The sequence below is a fragment of the Dermacentor variabilis genome, unplaced genomic scaffold (assembly GCF_050947875.1).
Source record: "Dermacentor variabilis isolate Ectoservices unplaced genomic scaffold, ASM5094787v1 scaffold_13, whole genome shotgun sequence".
NCBI classification, from domain to species: domain Eukaryota; kingdom Metazoa; phylum Arthropoda; class Arachnida; order Ixodida; family Ixodidae; genus Dermacentor; species Dermacentor variabilis.
Window position 1 is genome coordinate 38,742,187 of NW_027460291.1, and position 9,303 is coordinate 38,751,489.

The following is a 9,303-nucleotide window of genomic DNA, read 5'->3' on the forward strand; positions in this document are numbered from 1 at the left end:
CTGGGATGGTTGAGGAGCTTGATTAAGCCGACATGCTGTCAGTATAAGGTTCTCGACAGAAATACCCCGACTACGTCGTCGTGGGTTACACAAGCTTAGCGAGCGTACGGTTGTTTACGTTTACTGTTATGGCTTCGGACACGTGACTAAAGTGTGGGGACTACTAGTGACGCACTCCAGCGGCGGCGGCAGCAAAAACTGAGCTACACTTGGAACTCAGGAGTCCCAGTGCCTCAATTGCAGAACAAAAGACCAATCCACGAATGTCACGAGCTATCTCGAGGAGAGAATAGGCGATACACAACTGCAAATTTAAAACAATGTAGGCTTGCTGTCGACAACAGTTACTATGATTGAAAACAAGTAAGTTGAAGCAGCAGTTATATGAAGGCACTGTTGGCAGTAAAAAAATAACAATTGGATAGTCACCTCTCCCTTCCTTCAACCATGGAGGCATTTCGCTGTGGTGACTAAGCACGAGTGCACTACTGCCATGCTTCAAAGAATGAAGGTTGGTATTCTTCTAGAGTGGCTCGCTTGAGCGCGGTACTCTAGGACACCATGAAAGCACGTACTTCCTCCTACCTGCGCCTGTCCAAGTTTCTGGCAGCTTCCTCGCCATAAACGTTTCTCCCGTGGCCAATGGTAACGCTACCATACTTGATTCTGCTTATGTAATTTTTGAAAATTGGTGGTAGCCGCTGCATCGAGTAGTTTTCAAAACTTTTGTAACAATACTGTTTTTAGTGGAATTCCGGCAGCCTCTGCTGTCTGTTCTCAGATGTCAGACATTGCAGGAGAACAGGCATCTGGACCGGTATGTAGATATTCGAGGCTTAATGCGCAAGCACAACGTACAAGGATGTTGTTCTGTTTGAGCTTCCCTCATGAGTTGTGTTTGCGCTTTTGGCAAGAAATTTCAGGCATTACGTTTACTTGCACTGGTCATAACCATTTAATCCAGATGGAACACCAGAACTTCCTTTTCCAGGTACTATTGTATTATCATTGAGTAATACAGCTATGGCAGCAGCACTACTGGGCCCTGACTGTTCAAAATATTTACAGTAACTTTTCACACCAGAGGAACAAATGTGTACAGTGAACACTGAAAGGTTCAGTGATGCTCGGTAACTTGACCTTTACCCTAATTGTCATGGGCGTAAAGCCTCAGGTTATTACGGGGGTGTCACATTAATTACATTACTGACGGAACGCGCGGACCTCACATATCGCTGGATTCTTCGGCACCCAATGGCACTTCCTTCAGCGCGTCGTGCGATCGCAGTACCGTTTTAAACAAGCACAATAAAGTCACCTGGTTCAAACGAGTGATGTCCTTCCCCACCATGCGTGGAGCTAACTCGTTTGTAGATAATAATTGTCCTGGTAGCGGATATTAGCAAACCGACCTATTGTCCGTTGGCTTGCGGCGACGATGTACAGCAAGGTAATGCGAAAATAATGAGCCATGAGTCTAATTTTTTGATGGCCGAACTTGTGCTCAGAAAAACGAATGAAACCGCCCCAATGATTTAATTGCAATGGCATTGCACTGCGAAGCTCGAGGATTCAGGTGTGATTTCCTGACTCGGCGGCCGCATTTCTATGTAGGCGACAACGAAACTCGTTCATGTAATGAGATGTAGGCGCGCGTTGAAGAACCTCAAGTGGTCACTTTACTGCGGAGTCCTCCAATACAGCGTGCCTGATAATTATAGCGTGGATTTGGCACGTAAAACCCACGAAGTTATTAAATAACAGAAGTCGACAAGGGTGGCAATAGTGGCTTGTTGTTTGACTATCATGGAATGTCATGAAGTGTAGCACAGCAAGAAGAACAGGAGAAAACAAAACACTGACACAAGCGCCAACTTTCAACAATGTGAAGAAAAGCGTTTCTATATGTGTTGCGTTTCTCTTGTGTCCTTGTTCTCGCTGCATTACAGTGCATGCAAGTTGAAATCTGATCTGCGGGTCGAATGTGTGGGCTATTTATGCATGACTCGTCACGTATACCAGCTTAATCGCGGGCAGTTGCGTGCATTCGCTCATTCAACCTGGTTAGACAAAGTTATCATAGATGTGCAGGCTTCGCATAGCCGCAAACAACGCCGGCGCTTGCTCCGTGAATGATATTCACATGTACGCGCATATAAATTTAAGTATCCGGCCAAATGGCCTCCCAGTACCACAGGGCCCAAGTAGAACCTCCCAGCACTCACACTCACCACCACCTTCTACAATTACTTGATGTGAGCCTTTAGAATATCATACCAATGACATGTACCCAGTCGAAGTCCGTTCAAACAAAGTCGAAGACCGTTTTCAAACAAAGGTTGACTGACTGATGAACTCGTACACATTTTCTGTCAGTGATTGTCTTTAAGCAGCATATCGCGCAAGAAGCGTTTTGTATCCTTGGGTGGGTATCTCGTACTCCTCTGAGTAAAGAGTGTCGGCAAGAAGGATCATCATCATCATCATCATCAGCCTGGTTATGCCCACTGCAGGGCAAAGGCCAGGCTAAAAGATAAATGCAGGCAAGAAGGATAAATGCAGGTAACACCTTATCATCACGACACCTAGCCGTAACCTGTCCATCGAGCATGCATTACTTATTTTGATGGCGGGCAATAACGTCAGTTGTATGCGTGATTTGAGTGCGCTCGGTTGCAGCCATTATGTAATGTCCCATTATTTTTTTGCAATAGCGTACAGACAGGATAATTAGACTGTGGTCGAGAAAATGGGGGTGAACAATTATGTGAATTAAATGTGGCCTGCGCTTTTAAAGCGAACATTTCTGTGCCTCTTGTCCAGACTTTGCGGGCGCTGCTGCTTCTGCTGGTGTGATCTTGCTTGAGCACGCCGCTGGGTTTTATGCGACACCACCAGATGACGCTCACCTCCGTGCATCCCGGCTGGCGCCGCCGCACCATCGTTTCTCAGTTTGCGCCTATGGCATGAGCTGTGCTTGCTTTATTATGAGACATGGAAGCACGAGCTCGCCAGTGAAAGTTGCATGCTGAACTGTGGTAGGGTAAACATTGCAATCGTTCATAGCCTGACCAGAGAGCATGGAGCTGGCGTCTGAACAGCGTGCTGGCCACGCATGCAGATGGAGCGCCTAAACACGCACCAGCAAAATGGCCCCAAAGCGCACACTAAGCTTCGATGCCCGAAAGAAACGTCGCGCGGAAGAATAGCGTCTTCCCTGCGCAGCGAAACGTCTTGCCGTTCGCGAATGCATGTCTACAATGTATACATACAATTATAGGAAATGATTGGATGACGTAGAGTCCCATAATTCAAATAAAGTTTTACACTTCTATCACGATGCGGTGTGCGGTGCGAGGCCATGATAATGCTCAACCCTCTCAGAGATTCTCAACAATGACTCATCACAACGCCTCAAGCAAACAAGCCTACCTATGTGTTCCGTGGACTACGCAGAAAAACAATAGTGGCGCACGCAAGGTAACGTTTAACCTCAACTCACCACTCTCGTATTGGACTAAGATATGAAAAAAATTACACATTTGCTACCAACACCACCGCCAATTATGGTCAATGAAAGCGAGCAGCACACGAAGCTTCTCTCAAATCGATTCCCACACCGCGTGGGATCGGCACATTTTTCTCCTCTTAAGCCATCTCATTTTCGTTGCAGCCAGTGTCCTGGAATACACTGCAATATTATACGGTGCCGAGTTGTCACGGCGAAATCACCTAATTGTGCCACATTCTGAGCAGGCAGAAAGTGAGCCCCTCATTCAGGAGCTGAATGAATCCCTGTAGCTGCAGTTTCGCATCACAAAGTCGGAATCTAAGGTGCTTACAATGACATAAAACGGACTGTCTCACATGGTCGAGAAGAGGCACTTGCTGGTCTTCAAATTTGATACTACGAATTAAGTACTGCACGCGCACGGGCTGGCCAGAAAGCCCAGGCACTGCCACTGCCGAGCTTTCCAATTTGATCGGCATTCTTGCCCTGTTTCGGGCACATTTTATCTATCTATCTATCTATCTATCTATCTATCTATCTATCTATCTATCTATCTATCTATCTATCTATCTATCTATCTATCTATCTATCTATCTATCTATCTGTCTGTCTATCTGTCTATCTATCTATCTATCTATCTATCTATCTATCTATCTATCTATCTATCTATCTATCTATCTATCTATCTATCTATCTATCTATCTATCTATCTATCTATCTATCTATCTATCTATCCACGCCGTGTGACCTAATTGTTATACTTGCAGACCCCTCCTACCCACACTCGCCATCTACGTATTTTTTTAGGGAAAGTACGTTTGCCTCCATGTTTACAGCAAGAAATTTGAAGTGCATTGCTCAGATAGGCTGTCTCGTATAACAATATGAACCGGTTTCTTAAAATCTCAATGCAAGCTGCGATGACTCTTTGTCAAATTATGGGGCACTATAACGTAAAACTATTCCAAACTTTTTATTCCAATTCTGCAATTTGGTCAAAAACGTTTAGGAAATTGGTCAAAAACTTTTTGGACCACCCCCACTTCACCTGTCTGTCACGCGACGACACGAAAACCGTGATAGCTCTCCATCTGATATGACATGTATACACTGATTATGCGTAATTTGACCGAACAAAACAAAAAGGTTATTTCTGATTCGACGCCTTTTTGTAATTAGCCCTCGGCAATCGGTCAAAAGTTTTCGGGCTGCACCCACTTCACCTGCCTCTCACGCGACGTCACAAAACCGCAAAAAATTAACGCGTCAAAGTGACGCGTTCGCGTTAAAGGGGCATTAATATGCAGAACAAAACTGAATTTTCTTCTCAATAGCCGCAGCCTGCCTTGTTCCGAAAGGAATAAAAGATGGCTGCCGCCGATCGCTCCGGCACTGGCTACTCGCCGCTGCCGGAGAGCATGAGGTTATTTGCGTGTAATAACACTTTTGCATGGCCGTGTAACGCTTTCGGGAACTTTCGGCACATTTGCGGCCTTGTTCTGCCAACTCTTCCTAGCTGAGGATCCGTTTTAGCGTCATTCTTAAGATTCCGTTGCATGCCGTCGCGATTGTCGAGGAGCCACCGCAAGCTAAGTAAGAGAAAGCGGATAAATCGCAGACGCCTGCACCACCCTCTTCATCCGGTTAACGATATTCAGTGCAGTGACTCGGCCCCATCGAATCCTTCTCCACTTGAGCATACTCCTCGCGTCTTGTGAGCCAATTAGATAAGACAAGCCGCTCAGTGCAGGCAATGTTATTGGATTTTCAAGCAAACTAAAGTGACCTCCTCTGAATGAGGGGAGCATTTGATTGGTCTTTTCAGACAACCCTGCGGGAGGCCGCCCGATGCTTGCGTCAGCGGTTGCGCAAATTTAACGTCAGGATATTGGAATAAAAACACATATGAATAGTTTTACGTTATACGGCCAATGATTTCTAGTGAAGAGCGAGAGAGGGATGTCGGGCAAGATAGCTAGTTCTGCGTTTTATTGGTCGGTTTTCGGGCATCCTTCGCTTCTAGTAGCGCTTTCTTCAAACGTCACTTCCCACTAACTTCCATTCGTGTCCTTAGGTCCTCGTAAGCATTTGCCCTCACCCTTTCATAGTGCGCTATTGGGCTATGTCACAATTTTTGAGGGAGCTAGTAGACCTTGTTGTAGCCCTGACTAACCGTAACGACAAGAAATGAAACTACATATGTTACGAAAGCACCTGCTCGAATATCTTTCTTTTGTGAGGTAAAGACGGAGCAGCCACAACACATTGTTTTAACACTGCCTGTGGGGTCCCATAATGGGAACCCATTGATCATGCCTCACACCTATTTTAGACCCCGCAAAACAATTTTTTCGCCCACGCACACAATATTTGGGTTGTGAGGCACAAGCGTTTCTACATAGGTAATCGTACAGTGACCAGCTATTTCTGTATTTTATTCTTGTGTGCAGCCGGCGCTTCTGTTTCCGAATGTGGGTCGCTTCAGTCATCGTCTAGTCCGCCAGCATTTCTTGTTTGATGTAGAAAAAGGACATTTTATACGTCAGATTGGAGAATGCCAGACTAGGTTATTCGGACAGCATGCTGCTAACCTTGAATGTCACGTGCAGCGGCATCACAGTGCAGATTACCAAACACTAGTCCTGGAAAAGCCATGGTGTAGCAAATCCTCGCAAGGGACTGGCAGTGAGCTTGTTCTCCGACTACAGAAGGGCAAGGAAATGAAGCAGACACGACTCTAGCACGCATTCCAGGTGAGCTTTGGTGTGACCATAAATATAACCGGAGAAGCCGCCATTATTGCTTGCGTCGAATTGGTCACTACGAACAGTCGACCATTTGGAATGATTGTTGACTGCGTGTTTCGAAAAATTATTGGCCTTACATTGCAGGGCCTTAAGAAAACCATGACTGTAAGGGCTGGGAGTGTTCGATTACAAGTCGCTCAAAAAGCAAAAAAAGCAAGAAATTTGATTTCAGTCACGTCAAAATCATCTTGTTTCGCTAAAGATGGACAATGTTACACGCCTCGAGCGAGCAATTCTTGGCATCGATGTACGATATATTGAAGATGGCAGGATCCGCCTGCAGACACTGGCTGGGAAAGAACTTCTTGAGCGACACACCGCAGAAAAACTAAGCGCGAAGCTATTGGTGTGCTCTCTGAATATGGAGTAGCTCTGGACCAAGTGTAGAGTGTACCCATGGACAATGGAGTGATTATGGTTAGAGCCGTTGCAGCTCCAGCAGAGCCAGCGTTTAAAACGTGCCACAGTCCGAGGATGAAGATTGGGAAAGGTCAGATTATAGTTTAAGCGACTGGCCTTGCCTATTCGAGTTGGAAGGAGACTTCATGTTTTCGCATGATAAACCACTATTTCAAACACTGGAACTTGCAGTGCACGTTGCGCTGCAATGCTCAGCAGCGAAGGACCTTGTTATCAAAGTACACAACATAGCGAAAAAAATACGGGCGCCAGCGGTGAAGCAAGCTAAAATTGAAGAAACCAAATTTGGACTGTCTGACATGGTGGATGTCGACAAGGGCCATGCTTAAACGGCTGCTACAACTCCTAGAATTCTGCGGCGACTTTTTAGCCATGAAGGTGAGAGGACCGGCAGGGCATCGTAAACGCTGTGGCTGCACTGGCTCCCGCTGAGATAGCCACGGTTGAACTGCAAAGGCGGATTCTAGCTAGCGGATTCTAAACTCCAGCGCTGTCATATTGCTCTCCATGAAGCACGCTGCATTTCTGGCAATTTCTTACACACTGATCATCGGTTCTGCTGACGACAACGGCTACAATCACTTGTTCTGGTGCCGAAAGAAACTAAGTGAGTATACTTTGTTGTATGGACCACTTTTGTGTGACGCTGAAGAACTGATAGCACGAAATGTTGGGTCCTATTCATATCCATTCTTTGGGTTGCGCAAAAAAGACCCGACGAAGCCAAGCACTTTAGGCCACTGCAGCACAAACTCTCAACTGGTACTTTCATTGAGCGAACATTTTGAAACAAGCTGATAAGCGTCACCTGGTAGCGAAACTAAAACCATCACAAGACAGAAATATTCTAAACATTGAAAACTTTCACCGCCTGCCTTTCCTATTGACCGTACCCGCGACACATGCAGAAAACATAGGCGACCGATCTTTCCGTAAAGAAAATGGATCGCACGGTAACGCAAGCGTCTCCCACCCTTTATTTGTGAAGCGCGTCTACAATTTTCCGGGTAATTTGCCGCCTGTCTCATGACAGAATGCGACTGTCCCTAAATACTGCTATGCAACGACAACTACGGCAGTTGTCTGCGAATTGCAAGCGCACTAAGATGGACAGGCACGACTCACGCTTGTAGAGCCTCTTGTTGACGCACCTGTCGCTTTACTCCAAGTAATTAATCAATACTTTTTTTGGTCGAGTTGGTTTCTCCTGAAACATTGTCACGTGGTGGTGACTTTAAGAACACAGTAGCAATACTGTGAAAGACAAAACTAACTTTATTGGACGAACCTGTGCCCACAAAAACAGGCTACACTTATAGCACAACGATAGCGGCGAACACGGTCGGCGATCGTCGGAAATCTGATCAGCGGCTCAAGCGCGTCGGCTTTTATACAGCAGTCGTTGAGTGTTAGACACTAATCGTTCGGACCCGCGTGCCTTCCAGAAAGTTCTACATCATTCGCGTCAAGCGATGAAATCAGATAACATAAGGTTCGGCGACAACAGACAGCCGGGTAGAAGCATCGAAAACTTTCCAGAAACTTCGGATACATCCAGGCGCGTCCCGTGCTGTGCGATTACATTTGTTAAGCGGCGAAACGTGGTCACCCGATAAAGACGTGTCAATACCCCCCTCTGAAAAAGCATCGACCCGATGCTGCATACAAATGAAAGTAATAAAGAAAAACACCCGTAGCAAAGAAAAAAATAAGGAAGTTCGTCAGCGTCCGTAAAAGGGTTTCAGACGCACCACGTGGACCACTTCAGATCGTGCGCGACGCCGCTGTGAATGCGAAATTCCATCTGGCACGACCTCATAGTCCAGTGCGCCAATACGTTGAATGACCTTGTAGGGTCCGAAATAGCGGCGCAATAGTTTCTCACTCAGTCCTCGTCGGCGTATCGGTGTCCAAACCCAAACACGGCCGCCGGGCTGGTACTCGACGAAGCGTCGTCGGAGGTTGCAGTGTCGGCTGTCGGTCCTCTGTTGGTTCTTGATCCGTAGGCGGGCGAGCTGTCGCGCTTCTTCGGCGCGCTGGAGATAGCTAGCGACGTCAACATTCTCTTCGTCAGTGACGTGGGGCAGCATGGCGTCGAGCGTCGTCGTCGGGTTCCTGCCGTAAACCAGCTTAAACGGCGTGATCTGTGTTGTTTCTTGCACCGCCGTGTTGTAAGCGAAGGTTACATACGGCAGGACCGCATCCCACGTCTTGTGCTCGACGTCGACGTACAGTGCTAGCATGTCGGCGAGGGTCTTGTTCCGGCGCTCCGTGAGACCATTCGTCTGCGGATGGTAGGCAGTTGTCCTCCTGTGACTTGTCTGGCTGTACTGCAGAATGGCTTAGGGGAGCTCTGCTGTAAAAGCCGTTCCTCTGTCGGTGATGAGGACTTCTGGGGCACCATGTCGCAGCAGGATGTTCTCGACGAAAAATTTCGCCACTTCAGCTGCGCTGCTTTTTGGTAGAGCTTTAGTTTCAGCAAAGCAGGTGAGATAGTCCCTCGCCACGACGATCCACTTATTCCCGGATGTTGACATCGGAAACGGCCCCAACAAGTTCATCCCA